The sequence below is a fragment of the Aythya fuligula genome, chromosome 23 (assembly GCF_009819795.1).
Source record: "Aythya fuligula isolate bAytFul2 chromosome 23, bAytFul2.pri, whole genome shotgun sequence".
Lineage (NCBI taxonomy): Eukaryota > Metazoa > Chordata > Aves > Anseriformes > Anatidae > Aythya > Aythya fuligula.
In genome coordinates this window covers 3723450-3741564 of record NC_045581.1, presented here as the reverse complement: position 1 = coordinate 3741564, position 18115 = coordinate 3723450, and positions in this window count along the sequence as shown.

The following is an 18115-nucleotide window of genomic DNA, read 5'->3' as shown; positions in this document are numbered from 1 at the left end:
GAATTTTAAAAAGGCACAGATTATAATCTTAGTTTCTGTTGACTGTTTAAGCAAAATAAAATGCAACTGCCTGTGGGTTTTTGGGTTTTGTTTTTTTTTTTAAATAGTGAGCTGCATGAATCTTCCATAGTCTATAGTACTGATTACCTGGTTGTATATGCCCATTCTGTATGTTTTTCTCTTCTGCATATAAAATACAGCTTCCACCCCTTTCTGTAGCTGTTTAAGTCCATTGCTTTCCTACTGAGCTTTCAAGTTTTATATTTTTTTGCAACGGGAGACTCCTGGATATCAGTATCTCTGCTGTGGTGTTTTTGTTTTGGTTTGTTTTCACAAAGAATACAGTGGTATATTTGAGGGGAAATTTGGAGAAACGTTGGGTATTCCCAGGGCTATGACCATTTGCTTAGCTTCACATCCTGCCCACCTGTCCTTAGCTGGGTTTCTGTAAATGCAATCACTTTGTGTCCACTGTCTCTGGATAGTACTACTTCAGCATCTATTTCTGCAGTGTTTGTGACCTCCTGTTATTCAGGGAGGTCTTCACTGTAATTTTCCCTCCTATTATTTTGCCTCTTTTGCAGCCTGATGTTTTTGCTGTTGTTTTATATTCCAAGCGAGGATCCTGTGAATACTTCAGCTCAAAATTTAGGTCATCTTCGATAGAAGAAGGAAGAGGAAACCTAAAAAGTAAAAATAAGATTTCAACGCGCTTTAAAAAGTGACAACTCTTCTCAAAAAAAAAAATGTACAAACTCATCTGTGTTTTGTGGCTGTATGGCTGAACGGAGGGTGCCTTTTTTGATTTCAGAAGGAAAGCTATGCATCTTCATGTGAGTGTGCTTTCTTTCCCATGTGCTTTCCCGGTCTTTTTCATTTCCACACCTGCTTTGAGCTTTAATCACTCAAATTATTCATAGACTTGCCCTGGAAAAAGAAGAGAGTGACCTCTTCCCATCTGGAGTAGATGGATTTACCATCAATAATTGTAAATGGACTTGGATGACTTAATGGTTTTTATGCTTAAAATTTTTAATTCTGTGATTTCATTGCTTTTTAAGAATTCCACATGTGGTCTTCTCCGAACTGATAAATCTCTATGGTATAACTTCAAGTTATTTCTTGCAAATTATATCTTAACACTGGCCTCACATCTACAAAGTGCTGATGATCCCCCCATGAACTGCTGAGTAGTCAAGAGCAGGCAGTTTTCACAGGACCAGGCTCGTAAGTTGCACTCTTTTTCTCTTTTTTTTTTTCTTTTTTTTCTGTCTTTTTTTTTTTTTGTAATTATATGCAATATCTTTCATTACAAAGAACCTGGAGACAATTTATGAAATCGGCAGCCACAAAAGCAATGTGGTGCCTGTTGGGGGTTATGTATTCACATTGATTACAATTTAACAGTCCCTCAGCCTGAGGATATCTGAGGGGATGGAGAGCCAACTGCTTTTCAATTCCTGCGCGTTGCTATAAGCAGCAAGCTGGAATTGATAGATATCTGTTGCTATTGCCAGCAACTCTTGTTTTTCTGTTACTTTAGTAGCTTAATTTAAATTATTAAGAAACTTGTGAATCTGTTTTGTTTGTTTCTGCTCTTCCCAGCAGCTCTCTGCAGTTTGATATGTATGAAACGTGCTAAGCTTCAGCTGGCCTGGATGTCTAATAAACACTTTAGTGAATGAGGCTTAGTGCAGCTTCCTCTATTAACTCAAAAGAGATGCGTTTCTTTTCTGGATTATTTCTCCATTCAGAAGGAGAGAAGACCTGCATGGCCAGAGTTCACCTCATAAATCACCTAGACAAATGGCACTCAGGGCAGAATAAGGTACAAAACGAGAGTCATTGTGATTTAGTCTCAACGAACTTGTGGTATTCTGCTATGGAAATGTTCGTGACATGAGACAAACAGAGAGAGCCACCTGGCACCAAGCACATCTTCACGACGGAGGGAGCACCACGAGAGCGACTTCAGTGGGCTCAGCAATTGTGCAGGGTATTTAGCGAGTTGTCCCGTATCTCCTTAATGCTGTCTTTTGCAAACAGTGCTGTGCTTTTTTCTCTTTTTTATCTTTTTCCTCTTATTTCTGATGCTCAGAATGCAGTGATTTTTTGTACAAGCTGCAGGCAGTCGCTCAGTGCCCACAGCAAGGTGTGGTATTTTCTGACACTGATTCTCTGCAGCTGCATGGAAGGGCCACTTCAGAAATCAGCCACTCTTCACCTTCACAGGTTTTAGCTGATCTTAACCTTTGGTGATCAGTAAATGGACATGGAAAGAAAGTCTGTGGCCCAGCCGCTCCTCCTTGAAATTCCTGAGACTTGTCAACCAACCTCTGCGCCCTCACCTGCCTGCATTTCAGCATCCCTCTCATCTTATTGCAGTTACTAGTCTTTCTGTTGGAGGTAGAGACATGTAAAAACATCTTTAGGGTGATGGATCATGAGTGTGGGTACAGGTGGCAGTATTTTGGGTGCAAATAAGGAAAGAAAACACTTTGCGGCTTCTGAAAATGGGTGCTAGGTGCTTTCTTAACACCAGTTCGCTTGGTCTCCTGCCTAATTTAAACAATGCATCTTGTCTTTGTTCAATAGTGATCTTCTACTCTTAGTACTTTTATAATATCTTCATTAGTTATTGATTCAAGTTCTGAAATATTTGGGGCTGAGGGGGGGTCCTTTTTGATTCCGAGTGTCTGATAAATCTATTTGTTGGCACCTGCAAACTCTGCTCTTGCTTCTTCCCCTCACTCTGTGTTTATTTAAAGGACCCTTCAAAATCACGTTGGCTCCCCTGGATGCGACAGGACTTCTGTTCTACTAGATCAGAGCGCCCTGTCGGGGCTTTGCCATTTCTGAGGAAGGAAAGTCAGGTATCTTGCAGCTCAGTTGTTGCTTCATCTCCCCTGCTCTCCCAGGGGTCTTGCACACGCTTTCAGTTCTGCCTTACGCTTTTGATTTGGTGAGGTTCCCTGCTATTTACATTTCTTCACATATATCCTCTTCGTACCATCTGCTACCTTATGTTTTGCTCATCTCTGAAATTTAGCAACCGTACTTCATGCAACAGCGTGGTACCTTATTTTCTTAACGTTTAATAAAAAGATTCAAAAAGAACAAAGCAAATTAGAACTCACCCTTTCCATCTAGACATATTAACCGGTGAGGGAACACTTCAATTAAGACCTTCAAAGCCTCGAGACAAATGAATTTGTAACTGCGATTTTGTACGTTGTTTATCCAAAAGGCACAGTATCCAATCAACTACAGTAGTTTTATTACTGACAGTAAGATAAGATTAAAAAATAAGATTATTATATATTGCTGGCCTCTCTATTAACTTTTTTCTTTAGAATTCAGCAAGTCTTGGAAGTCGTATTTACTTAGTCAGCGTGTAGCTGTGCCTTGTTAGGTAAAAGCCACAGTAACTGTTTTCCTGAACTTAGCTCCTGACCTACCTTTTAAGGCCACGTCTACAAAGGGATGATGCATCAATCTCGTTTGTTTGATCTAATTACAGCTATTTAACTACACTGAGCACAAGTGCATTCACCCCACTTTGTTATGCTGATTTAAGACGTTTTCCACTGTTAATCGGGTGAGCACCATTCTTCCTTGCATCAATTCACCTCGCAAAATATTCTGGGCAGCTATCCCACAGAGCGCCGGTCTGTTACTCAGCTGCGTGTTCTTTTTCACAGCATGCTGGTAGGGAATTCTCTGAAATTTGGGAATTCTTCAGGTCAAACCGACTATTTACTGTTGCTTTTTTCTTGGCATTGATTTTTGCCTGTGCAACTTCTTTCTCAAAACGTTGCGAGGTTGCATGAAGAAGCAGCTGGTAAATCCATTACAATGCTTATTCCTGCGAGGTGGCACAGGTGGACGGATCTAGTTGTACAGCTTCGCAGGTCTTTTGCTACTTGAGGAATGGAAGAAATGCAAAAAAAAGCGAAACTACCAGATGTAATCAACCTGTTACTTCTGTACAACGTCTACCTGGAGCATCTTACTCAACGATGAGCTCTTCTGGGTGTGACTGGTGGCATGGGGTCCTGGTGCAGAGCTGGGATGAGCAGAACCAGCGGCCCCCCGTCAGGATGAGAGAATCACACTCGTAGAAATCTGCAGGTCTCAGCTGCTGAGGCAGAACACAAAACAAAGGCAGCCCTTAGCATGCAGAAGCCCGTTGCTGTCTGTGGAAGAGCACCGTTTCTGATCACTTGCAACTGAAAATTAGCCAGTTTTATGTCAGGGATGCTGTCGTGGGATTTTTTTATGCCTATATCTGAAGAAGGTGCTGATCTTCTGTGTCATAAAGCTTGGTAATGCATAAGAAATTACTGAGAGCTTTTCCTAGGTATAGTCCATGAATCAAGCAGGGGTTATAGGGGTTCAAAGAATAAACATGGTCTGTTGAGCCAGGAGAAAGAATTTATGGAGACAGCGAACAGGTTCTTAATGGTTGTACACGGCCTTGCTCATCAGTGCAGGTGATTTACCATTAAATGGATGTAGAATGAGCCTAGGATGGGATTGTGAAATTTGCTCAGAGCAGAATCTTTAGAAATTTGAACTTACCCTGATTTGTACAACATCTGTAAGAGGAGGGGAAAGATACTGGAGGGTGGACAAACACAAGGAATGGAAAGACACTTTCAGTATTATGGACATCTAGTGAAAAAGTCTGCAAAACTAGCCACTTGAGGAGGAAAAAATGTGCATTAAGACAAGAGATAATGAATCAAATTAATCAAAGAAACGGCATTTTGACTTTATTAGCAGTTACTAAAGGCGCTGTCATGCTGCTGCGTGTTCAGTGTAGCTCAGAGATCTTCAACAGAAGTGTCAAAGTCGTTTGACTTGGCAAAATAACATTAATAAAAGAAGAAATGCTTGATCTGAAATGCACTCCCTCATCTCTTCTGTAACTGAAAGTTGCAAAGAAGTCCTCCAAGTAACTTGCTGAAATGGTAGCCTGAGGTGGTGGCCCCAGATCATCTATTCTTCCTCTAAAAGTGCACTGTTAAATTTGAAATACACCTTTCTCACTATTTTTATTACTATAGCAAATACAGGAAGAAAAATAGCAGTCATAGAAAGACATCACGAGGCCCATTGGTCACAGCTCTGCTCCAGGACAAGAGGAAGATGCTTCGACGTGTGGAAGAGATGCTGGAAAGATGTGTGGATGTTTTTATATCGTCTCCTTTAAAAATAAAGCAAAACAACGACGAAACCACTGCCCGTGCTAGTATTTTCATTGTTTAGACATTACTTCTGTTGCTCTGCTAAATCTTCCTGTGAATTAAGTCTATGGCCTGTTCTGCTTTCAGTAGGCATGAACATTTGGTTGTCGACCTTCAGTGTAACAAAGTGGAAGATGGCTGTTTTGTCCCCTCTCATGTGAGCTCTCCCTTTTTTTTCCCCATTTTCCTTTTTTCTTTTTCCTTTTTTCCCCGTTTTTAATGCAATATTTCAACTTGTTCTTAGGTTTAGATTTTCTAAGCCTCCTAGCCTTCTTGTTGCTCTCTTTGTGCTCTTCCCAGCTGGTTTATATCTGTTTTTATTTTTAATGTGGTGCCTGAAATTGGATACAATATTCCAGCTGAGATTTCACCAGGACTGAGTTGAACAAGATAATTGTCACGGGTGTCCTACGTAAAACAACCTTATTAAATATTTCTGTGATGTATTATCTTTATTGTGTTGACTCAAATTCAGTTTGTGATCCATTATAACCACTGGCTTCTTTAGTGCAGTTCTGCTGCCCAGCCAGTTTTCCCCCTTACTGTGCACGTTCATGTCTTGATCTGTGGCTACAGAAAATGACTGAAAATGTTGTGCCTGAAGACAAGGGGGAGAAAAAGATCTGAGGAGGGTTTCCAAATGCACCATCGGTGTGAACTCCAAGTGGGCCAGCCTGCAAATGGAAGAGGAATTGTCAGTTAATGTTCTTTTTCAACAACGGATGGGATTTATGTTTTATTACTCAAAAAGTTCATAGAAGTCCTAATGTGAGCCGGAATAGGAATGTTTGCTTGCAAATGGGAAGGAAAATAGTTGCACTACGTGAATCTTGGGTTATAATTCTTGCGAAGTTTTTCGCTGTCCTGTCACTCACAAGATGAGCAGAACAACTTTATTAATGTCCCTTTTAAAAAATAATAATTTTGGCTGTGGAGTTGAGATGAACCAAAGTTAAAATTGAGTGGCTTTGTAGAAAGAAGAAACCAACAACCATAAGAGCCGTGCAATTCCGCTTTTGTCCAAAATGTTAAGGACGTAGAGATGCAATCTCTGTATGCGAGGTGTCCTCTTGGTCTCTCATGCAGCTATCTGGTGAGAACATTGCCCAAACCAACCACCAAAAATGTAGGATCCATTTCTGCCCTGTGCCCCCTTGTGAATTATTGCTTAAAGAAGCATGAAGAGGTGACAGACAAGGCTTTGACAGCATGGAGCAAGGTGTGCTTGAAGTCCTGAACATCATTTTCATCCTGAAAATGAAAGACCCCAAGAATAGCAGCCAAGGTTTGTTTGCTAAAGAGAAGTATTGCTAAAACAGGTATGTTTTTGTCTGGAGAGGTTAAGAGACTTGTGAATGAAGTAGGTGATGCATGTTCCAGGCTACATTCTTTGTGGTGGAAATGAAAAGCCGTTAGCAAAATCTAGAAATAGGGTGGGAGACTTTCATGGTCTTCTGGCACCTTCTGGGTCTTCTTTTTGGAAAGCTCTACCCTAAGAAAAGATTGTTCTTTCATTTATAATTGTCCAGAGTTACATTGCTAAGGTGAGTTTGTGTCTGTGTGTGTGTGAGTGGAGGTTTGGCTGCAGCCAGGGTCACTGCTGAGTTCTCCAAGTGCTGTCTGACAGAACTTGCTGAGCCTGAGCGTATTCCAGCGCCAGGTCAGCCTACATATTATTCACTCTGTATTTCATGCTTCTTTACGCTCTCGTGACCCGGATGAATTTAACAGGGAACTGAGCAGTGTGTTCAGTTTTCCTATGTGTGCATCTTATACTTCTGCCCATCTTAGCCCAGTTCCTGCACTGTTAGGCAGTCTGTAATTACAAATCAAATCAGAAAACCTGCCTTCTTAAATCCTGTCTCATTTAATGATTTTTTTTTTTCAGATTTTCTTTTTATCCTTGTTATTTTGATGTTTGCTTACATATTTATGGCATGCAATTTGTGTGCTGCAGTAAATACAGAATTACTAATTGTAATGGAATTTCATTATGTTTTTCACTATGGTATCTGAATGCTTTTAAACCACTATAAATGTATCTTTGTGATATTGCACAGAGGTTTTCCTCTCATTTCATTGCTGCAAAGCAGGGAAATTTATGGCAAAGCTATCAAAATTCTTCACTGTATCTTTATATTCCACGGTGACAATAAACAACTTTTCAACGTGTTCCAGTAAACTAATTATAAATATCTTCATTAGTCATCCACCAGGTTGCAGATGAGCGTTCCAAGCACACTGCTGGTATTGTTTTTCCCCGGTGGTTGGACTTCCACGATGTGGGACTCGAGGAGCCTCCCTTGGTCACCAAGCCTTATGCCAGGTGTCTACAGGTAATCAGATCTCATTTTGTCCATAAGGACGACAAACTCCAGCATAAAACTGCTTAGTGCTTTCAGCCCAGTAGCCCCACTAGAAGGGCTTTTATAAATCTAATTTTTCTACTGAGACCTCCTACTCTAACTTCCATCCTCAGTAATCAGGCCTCCTTGTGTATTTGGTGCTAACAAAACCCTTTAGTTTAAGTACCTGTATTCATACCATAAGCTATATATACAAACTAATCCTATTCTATTTCAGCCTTTCTTTTGTTGGGAGTTTGCTGAACTAAAACTTCAATCTTTTCTCATGATAGATTCTTTGTGCTTATAACCATCTCAGTAAGCCTTTTCTATGACTATTCCAATTTTCACATACCTGTGAATATAAGCTGGACGCAGAATTCTGCAAGAGTCGCTGTAATAACACCTGGATGTGCCTTACCTGACCATTAGATCGCATTGGTTCTTCTTCATTTTTGTGATGTGTGGTCATTCTGTGCCTAAATAATGCTTTTAAGTTTTTATCCTTCTCTATTAACTGTGATGATTTCCCAAATTCCCAATTACAGGAATTTTGGCTAATAGTCCCTCAGCTTTGTGCTTTGCATTAATCTTATTGCTGCATTCCACTTTGCTAGGCCATTCCTCAGAATTCCTGTGCTGTTCCAGAACCTCATCTGGTTCTTCATTTACCACGTTCCAGTCTTCTGTCCTGATGCTTTCTAATTTTGTCAGGAGCAAGCTGTATTAATGCTCCTCTTGCCATTGCTCGTGTGAAGGTCACTTAACAGGAATAGCACCGGTCCTGAGACCTGTGCTGGTGGAGCTTCTCATGCACTCACTCTCTAGGCTGGAAGTTTGCATTTCAACACAATTCAGCATGTTTTCTTTAACCACTTGTTATCTGCAAAACTTTTCTTTCACTAATCTTCATCTTTTCCAGTTTAACTGGTAGTTCTGCATGTGGCATCAGATCAAATGTTCTGCTGAAGCAGGTGGATTGTGTTTTCCTTTACAAAGAAAGCTATGTTCTCTTATTGAAGAAAGACATCAGATTTGTCTGGCATGATTGCCTTTGTTAAACCTATATTGCATGTTATCCATTTGTTTTCCTGTTGTCCTCCACATCATTTCAGGTGAGAAATAAGTTTTACATTTCTCACTGAGGTCAGGCTAATTAGTCTATAGCTGTCTGGACACAACTTTCGAAGTCTTTGGTTTGCCGTTGTTTTTTTGTCTCCCCATAGTAGCATGACAAATCCAGATTATTTTTGTACCTGTAGAGGTGATGGAAAATAAATCAATCATTTGCATCAAAACTCAACTCCTTCACTTTTTTTTAAGAAAAAAAAAAGATGCTATGGCATGGCTATTAATACAAGGGGAACGGCATTAATTTTCAAGTATTGCAAAGTCCTTTTAAAAAGTAATAACGAGAAGTTTCTCAACTAATGAAAGCTGAATCCAGAACCCTATTGTCACATGTAACTGTTGATAACTGCCAGTGGATCATTACAGCCCCGGGAAAGTTTGATCACTTATGTCTGGAAATTACGTTCCTTGTGCTGCTTCAGCATTACTTACTGCTATCATTCCTTTGTTTAAATATAAAATAATGTGTGCTGGCTACCATACATGTATGTATAAAGCAATCCTTAAGAAAATACAGAATAAGAATAGACAAAGTCAGTAAAACATTACAATAGGAAGGTGGTGGATCTGGAGGAAGACATGGGGAAAACTGCAGTGCTCTCAGTGATTACAGTAATCCATGGCACTGGAAAACCTAGGTCACTAACTGTGTTTCCTTAAAAGTAGGAGAAAATATTTTAAATACTTCGTTTCATAATGTATGTAGTTACACTCCTTACCAATACATATAATGGATATGAATCTTTCTGAGCACATTTCACTTAGGTATCTAATTATGAGGGTAGGAATGTAAGCAACAACCCATGGATGTGTTTTTTTGTTTTTGTTTTTTTTTTTTCTTTCTGGGTATGCTCAATATTTTTATAAATGTTATAAACATTTTAAAATTATGTCTTCTTTATGTTTCTCCAGAACGTCTTGAGCTCAGGATTCAGTTTTACAGAGAACGAACAGTTCTGACCAGTGCCTTTGTTTTACTGAAGGTGAGTATGATAGTATCAGTCTTTATGAAGAAGTAATATTGCTAAGGTTTGATTGTGGGCCTCTTTAAAGTCATAGATAACAGCAAGATAAAAATGACCTTGTTTCTCTGCTCCAGTAATGAATTCCAGAAGTTCCAGTGAAGCTGGTCTAAATGCCCCTACATTTTTGGTTTTTAATGCAAGTAAATTTTTACTGAGGTGCATACTTGGGAAGGTAAGAATCTTACTTTTAGGCCATGTACATTTGAGCAAGATTACAGAATGGAGGCCTTAAAAGCAGAAAATCAGTCACATCCCTGCATGCAGACTGCAAGCTCCCCATGTGGGTTAGATTACAGAATTAAGATTTTGAAATACACATTTATGGATGACTGTTGAAAGGTAGATGAGTAGAATTTCTGTCTGGCCCTTTCATGATCAAATGTTTCAAAGCTGGTCAACACCTTGTTTATTTGCAATATTGCATTTTTTGTTGTTGTTGTTGTTTTATTACATTTTGTGAGAGTTATTTGTGCCTTCCTTTGTATGTCTGAAACGAAGGGACATAACTAAGTGTTCTCCCCATAGCATGAATATTTGTTCTTTCTCTGTATTAAGTATTGTGTGCGCCTATATGATATCAACAAAAAGCTCTTAAAATCAATTTTAGAAAGAGATTTTCAAAGCACATCATATGATTGAGTCACAGTGCTGGATGAACTAAGCTATTGTAGAATCTCATATAAAATGCTTAGAATTAATTTGCCAAATAGGGGTATTTTGCAAATAAGCATGGATTCAGCCAACTTCCCCCAGCGATTTTATTTCAGTGTGACCTGAGTTCCCAATACGGATGAGCTGGTGTCTTTTAGAAATCAAAAATCTTTAGCCCTTCTCCAAAGAAGATTTTCTTTGTGTTCTCAGATGCACAGATACTCATTTTCTTGAGCTAGGAGCTGGTATGAGTCTTATGGGCGGATCCTGCAAAGTGCTGAGTACATGGTTAACTTTAAGGGAGTATATGCTTAAAATCACTGGGGCTGCCGATGTTTAAAATTACGCATATACTTAAGTACTCCGATGGCCCGAGGCCAGTGGCTTTTGCATCTTCTAGGACAGAGCCCTAAGGAGCCTACAGTGAATAGCTGCAGCTGAATTTTCTTTCCCCGTTTTAAATACGAGGCTTAAAGCAGATATTCTGACAGATGTTTAATTAAAATAGTCATTTCAAATGTGAGGAATGCAATATGTGAAGTTGATATGCCTGGTTTCTTTCCGTCTCTCCTGGCATCCAGGCTCGCTCCTCTACAGCGTTAGTGCAGGGCTTGCAGTTTTCAGCAGTGCTCCGTTCCCGTGCCGTCCTCCTCCAGCTTTTCCATCTGCTTCATTCTGTTTGGAAAATGGCAATGTAGAATGTGTTTGGTGTAACCTTAATCCTGACCAGCATCTGGGCTCCGTTTAAAAAAAAAAAAAAAAAAGCATCTACTGCAGGCAAGGTTTCTGTATATGCTTCCCTGCTTCACTAAAACAAAGTTGGGGAGGGGGGGAAACAACAGCCAAAAATAACAATAGGAAATAATATTTGTTTTAATGGACATTTTTATTAATACGTAGGTTTTAATATATTTTCCTGCCTACGTGGGCAAACTGCGATGCTTGTACTTTTCACCTCATCTCTCCTGGTGTTTCACGTCAGAGGTAAAACCGGATTCGCACCATTTCAGTAAGCAAAAGGAGAGGGGGGCACCTTTACATCTTTTACCAACCACGCTGTTAATTACTCACAAAATATGCAAAAGTGAATGCCCCCATAAAAAATAAATAATAATAATAATAATAAATAATTAAAAAAAAAAAAAAAACGAAGTGAAATTCCTGCGTGATGCCTCCTGACATTTCCCTATTAAACTTTTACAGGCCTTTTAGAGGTCCCCGGTGGAGAGGCGATTTTATTCGATATTCCAGAAGAAAGTAACGGGGATGAAAATCGTGGCCAGCGGGGGAAGCCCCCGGCCCCTGCAGGTTGCTCAGGTCGGTGGGATGGGGACGGGATGGGGATGGGATGGGGACAAATGGGGACAGGGACAGCGTGGGGCGCCACTGGTCCCGGCAGTGCCGGGCACCGGGCTCCTCTGGAAATCCGGCGCTAGATGTCTCCAGCACCTGGAGATCGCGCACATCCCTCTGTCAGCGCGGAGCATCCTTGGGTTTGTCCACAAGGGAAAGCAGCCGCTTCGGAGCGAGTCCCGATCGCTGCGGGGCTCCCCTCGCTACGAGGAGAGCGGCGCTGCCCCGGGGGGTGCCCCCCTTTCGGGTTTTCTTTCCTATTTATTTATTCATTTTTTCTTTTTTTTTTTGCTTTTTCCAGCCCAGAAGTCGGTGGTACAGTGCCGCATCTGCCCAGCACGCACTTCAGGGTTGTTGAACTTCACTCCCCGAGCAGCCACAGAGGTCGCTTCTGAGCAGCACGAAACGTGGTGGATTTTTTTTTTTTTTTTTTTTTTTTTTCCTCCCCACCAAGGCTCTCGGTCCCTCATGGCCGGAGTGGCAAAGCACGTTTAAATCCTTAACTCGGATTTCCCACGTGGTGTCTCGTTGAGCTGCTGTCACAGGCACGCCGCTCACTCATTTACACGGGGCGAATTCACTTATTTCCTGCTGGCGCGGAGAGCGCAGGAGGTGATTAACACTCTTAATGAAACGGTATTTCCAGACACCACAGAAAAAAAAATGAAAAAAAAAAAAAAGAGAGAAAAACCCACGACTTGTGGGAAAAGCCAGCTCTCATCAGCAGCAGGCTCTTGCTCTTTGAGTCCACCACCGAGTGGACACATAAACTGTACAAAAATACAAAATACAAAGGCGACTGAAGTTGGGCTCCTCCTTTCAGGGGTGTTAATTCAGGAGTTAATTCAGCCCCGTCAGGAGCATTTGGGGTGCGGGTGCATGCAAACAGCACGCCTGGTTTGGGGGTGAGGGGTGTGCTGGGAGGGAAACCCCACTTGTTTGTGTGAATGCAGCATATATTGAATGTGTGTAAGCATTACATTGAGGGGGGGATTTTTTTTTTTTGTTATCTTTTCACCCCATTCAGAGACCTTGGACATAACGCGTGGTGTTTCGGCACTGAGAAAGGAGAAAGGGAATGGGGGGGCAGGGAGGGGAGTGCCCAAAGTTGCATCTGGCCTTCAGACCCCACTGTAATTCCTGGTGGAAGGTGTCCCTTACCTTTAATTATTTAGTTTAGCTAGACCTACAGTGCACCTCGTGTCACTTTCAGGCCTTTTTCCTGGTGTCTGTAGGAGGCACCCTTCATCGAGCAAGGGGATAAAATCTTGGCAAAAAGAGCACCAAAGGATGTGAACCCCTAGGAAAATTCCACTTCCTGCATACTAATGCTTGTCCTTGGGTCTCTCACTCGTTCCCATGCATTTAACAAGGGATTTGTGCCTGAGGCTACGACACCAACTTTCTAAATAAACGCAGCGCTGCAGAGAATAACCCAGCTCGCTGCTTTTCCCCTTGTGCGCTGAGCAGCTCAGCACGACCTACGTCTCCTCTCCTCCTCCTCCTCCCCTCCATTTTATTTCTCCTCTTTCTTTTTCAGCAGACTCAACTCTCTCTCCTGCTCAACTTGCTGTGAACAAAAGGCTCCGTTCCAGATCCAGCCCGCAGTTGCCGTGAGAAACTTCTCTGCGAGCGCTGGCTGTCGCGCTGCCTCCCTCGCCTGCTCGCTGCCTCCCTGCCTCGGTAAAATGGCAGTGCAAGAGCTTCATGAAAAGGGTGAAAACCCTCCTTTCTCGGCCCCTGGCTCTCCAGCAGCACTCCCCCTGCCCTATTCGTGACTCCTGAACTCCAACTTGGCTAAAAATACACTTTCAGAGGGCAGAATTGCACGGGAGTGATTTTTTCTCTCTCTCTCTCTTTTTTTTTTTTTTTTTTTTTTTTTTCACTCCACTGAAAAGAGCAGCAGAGGGTGGGAGAAACACAGAGGGACAGACTTGCTCGGAGTCGGCAGCTTTCTGCGTGCTGGCGAACTCTCTGCTGGTTTCGCCTCCCTGCACGCTGCTGCCAGTTCCCAAGTACTTAAACAGAATAATAGTTTTGCTTCAGTGGGAAAATCCAGGCCCAGAGTTGAGGTCTGTCTCTTTTCGCAGCTTTGAAAGCCTTTTTAACTCTTCCAAGTGGGGTTTGCAGCCTGATGGGGCTGCTCTGCAAGCCCACCGGCCAGGTCCCAAATCTGGTGGGATTCAGGAGAAATGAGACGGTTGGCTCCTGATCCAGTGCAGGGGTTTTTATGAACTCCGCTCCGCGTTTTGTTTTATTTTTTGCCTTTTTTTTTTTTTTTTTTTTTTTAAGTAGATTTACTCTTCCTTCTCCGAGCGAGCGCTCAGCACCAGAGAGCTGATGTCTGAGGGCAGCAGTGGAGCACGGTGTGCACAGCCACCTCTAGAAAATCAATGCCGTGGCACCTTAAACTTGTTTTCCTCCTCGCAGGGACCGTGTTCAGAACATCAGTGAATTCTCCCTGGGAAATTCTGACATCCCACTTCCACTCTTTTCGTTTTTAATGCCGGGGGCGAGCTGCTCTCCCCTCTCCCCCCCCCCCCGCCCACGTGTGCACCCAAACTTGCTCCGGCTCCGCAGCCTGGACCCGCGAGCAGGATGCGCTGCGGGCTCCGCGCCGCTTCCCTTCCGCTCCGACTCCGCTTCGCTTTTTCCTCCTCCTAGCGAGGGCTGCAAAAATCGTGCGTTTTCCCCCAGCCAGCCCCGCTCCGCTTTCCTCCCTCCCTCCCTCCCTCCCTCCTTCCCTCCATGCGCATCCAAAGTTTTGCAGTTTTGCAGCGCTCCCGTCGGATGCTAGCGGCCGGCTCCGGCGGCGCGGCGGGGGCAGGGGCTCGCTCCCTTCCCTCCGTGCCCTTTTTGGTTCCAGCTCGGTGGGAAAGCTGCAAATCCAGCCTGCGATCCGCTCCTGCCTTTGAGCTGTGCTGCTGCGAGCTGGCGGAGTTACCTTCTGCTGAAAACTCCACTTTGCAGCGTGCCCCTGTGCCATTGTGTCAGCCCTGGAGAGGGAGATTATACACTATCTTGACATATTTTTAAGAGGATAAATAAGCATTGTCTCGCACAATGCCCCAGCACATTAGCCACTCACGGCAAGCAAATAATTCCAATAACGTTAATCTTAGTGGTTATGAAGCTGCGACGAGAGTGCTTAACCCAGATATGATAGTGGCTAAAAGACTGGAAAGAATGGGCTGGACAAATGCAAACATATTTGCAGGAAATGTAATTTTCTTTAGCAAAACTACTCTCAGATAAGCCGAGGGACCGTCGATAACCTTTCCTCGTTCCATTCCATATTTTGCGGCGTGCTCTGTGAATTATAATAGATGGGTCTCTTGTTCTTGGGTCCAGTCTGCATATCTCAGCACACTGTGCCTTTCAGGAAAATGGAAGAGCATCCTTCTTCACCCAACTACGTTAATTGCTCCTCAGCGCGTTTCATTCGAGCGTGGCCGAGCTACCCAATACTTTATTAGAGAAACTCTGCCCAATTCCCGAAGTGCTGATCCAGTCCACGTTTGTAGCAAGTTGAAAGGCTGGGGATAATGATAACTTGTGTGTGTGCGAGCGTGAGGGAGCGCGGCTGACTTTAGTCCGGTTTCCATGTCAACGATTCAGTCCATATTTGCCATCACACAGTTGGCAGAGCCTTTTTTTTATTTTATTTTTTTTTTCTCATGGGGGAGACGCTACTCCTGTTTCTAGTACTCTATAATCTACACCAGGTTTCCTTCGCCGCCTTAGCGCTGGGTTAAATGGCACGGCCACCTCCATGAAGGAGACTCCGCTGGGCTCAGGAGGAGCCAGCCTAGAGGTGGCGGCCTGCGCTGCCAGGGGAGAGCGCCGAGCTGGCTCCCCAGCCCATCTGAGCAGCTCGGGGCCGAGCCTGCCGTGGAGGAAAGCGTGCTCAGCACTTCGGGAGATGGGGAAGAGACGACCGACTGCCGCACGCGGCTCAGCCGAGAGCGCTGGGGCTGGGAAGAGCGTCGACGTGTCGCAAAGTCTCGTCCCGTCGTGCAGAGCTGGGTAGTTCCGCCACGGGATGGCACGAGCGGCGGGAGGATTTTCAGCTCTTAGGTGGAAATGTTGATAAGAACTGTTCCGTCATCTGCCTTCCAAACCCCATGGCTGGAATTTCATTGAACGCCTCAGTTATTTAGTGAAGTGCCAGGGCCTCATTGATGAGGCATATTCCAAAATCTGCTTCAGCTTTCACAAACATTTGGTAAAGTGAGTGTCTCCTTACTGTGTGGGTGGCTGGGGAATCCAGCCTGCTTTTCACATTACAGTCAACACCAGGTTTCATAGTCTGCCCTAGCGCTCTTTGAAGAAGATTCCAAAAGCCTGAGACACATGGGGTACCTCGGAGCGTGGAGTCTTTGGGTGCCTCTGGGCTGAAACTGCAGCTCCTGATCTGCAGCCAGTGAACTCGTGGTGGGGCTCAGCTGGACAGCAGGGCTTTGCCTCCCGAAGCAGACTGTAGCTTTGGAGTTGAGGAGATTGTTGCTTGAGACTGATCTGGAGCTAAATGGCAGAATTGCTTCCAGTTGGGTTTTTCTTGTAGTAAACAAAACATCTAAACAAGAGTATTTTGGTGCTGTGGTCCACTAGAGCCCACCATGGGCATTAATAAAGCCACAGGGGCTCACTTGAGGGAGCATGGCCTGATGTGCTGAAGGAGTTTTTCCTTCTGCTTCTTTGCTTTTTCTAGAATGTCGGGTTTGATCAAGTAACAGAGGCTCCTCCAAAGACAGCACGTAGATCAACTTTCCGTTCTAGCATTTTCCCCAGTTTTCAAACTCTTCTGACGAAGAGTACCTCAGCAGTTCTGCTGCATGGTCCCGGTAAAACCACAGGACTTCACCTGGGAGATTCTAGCACTGAGCTGAGGCTCCAAACTTCATGAAGGCCTTTGAAGGCTTTTCATATCACAACACAGATGCCATCATTTATGACCCCTTGCTTTCTAATAGTTTATTTACCGCTGTGGAGGAAGACTGACTGACCAATTTACTGTGAGGGAATCTGCTCCACGCTGCACAGTCAACTGTAAAGACTGTAAAGTGGCAAAAGGCTTTGTCCAGGAGCCTGCAGGGCACTTTATTGCTCCAGAATACAGTTAAAATTTTGCTATTTATTGCCCCATCCAGCCTCCCCTCCCACTTTCAGCTTTGGAAGAAACCCTTTTGTTCTGCCACCTGCATTCTGGATAATAAATATTTTATACAATAAGTTTTACAGTGAGGGTGAGGGTTGAGTTGACAGCAGTAGGCACTGAAATCTTCACTTCGTCCCTAACAGGCCTGGAGCACTGGCACTGATTCCATCCTTCTGTGCCTTAGCTTGCCTCTTGCTCCAGACCCAGGTTCCCCCACTGTCCTCAGTGGTGTTAAAATGGGATTTCTCGTGGTGCGGCCTGCTGATTGTTAGGCTTGGGCCAAGCTTCGGGCCTTCATCACTGTAACTCTGGTAATCGAGGTTACTTCTGCCCCAGTTTTTTGTTTCAAGGTGGTCTAAAATGGAAGCCTGCATCTCAGAAGCTTCCTCTGACTCCTTACCCGTTGTTTTCTGGCGTTTTCTCTCTGTGAAGTTGTGTTGACTTCCACCTGGCTTTGCCAAATACTTCCCTATGCCGGAGGAGACACCTTCCTGCCCAGCTGTCCTGATCCAGTACACAGACGGAGAGCTGAACTATATGACTGCCATTTTTATTGAGCAACCATTTCCTAATTTCTGTCAGCTTGTGTTTTATAACCTGAATAAGTCATATTTTTGTTTCTTTCCCACAGACCTGTACAATCTGAAGTAAAAATTGCAACCACAGGACCCACTGGAACAGGACAGGCCAGGGGACCTGGCTCTAGGACCAAGCTCTGGGTACATTTCTTTCCTCCCTCCTCCCAATGTGAGAAAGGCTGTGGGGATGGAGGAGGTGGGAAACTGGGCCTGAAGTGGTTGCAGAAGAACGTGGCCTAGTTTGGTTCACCCGTGGACATTTGGGGAGCTCCAGCACCTCGTTATCCTTTGAGACGGCGGGAGCATCCCGTCCCATTGCCCAACGTGTTGTGTCTAGACACGTTCAGGTGGTTGTGGTTGTCCCCGTTCAGCCACCCCGAGGGAGTTCCTGGTTCACTGCCCACTGCTGTCGCTTTGGCAGGAGCGGGAACCGGACTTTCTTGGATGTCCGTGTGTGCAGTTATTGTCATGGCGCGCCGCCAACTCTTTTTTTTTTTTTTTTCTTCTTTCCAGAGGGACACAACCAGCGGAGAGGAAATGACAATCCTTAATAGTTTGCAAAGGCTAATTCTAAATGGAATTTCTAGGGACAAAGAAGAGGCGCTTCGTTAACCCACGGGCCATC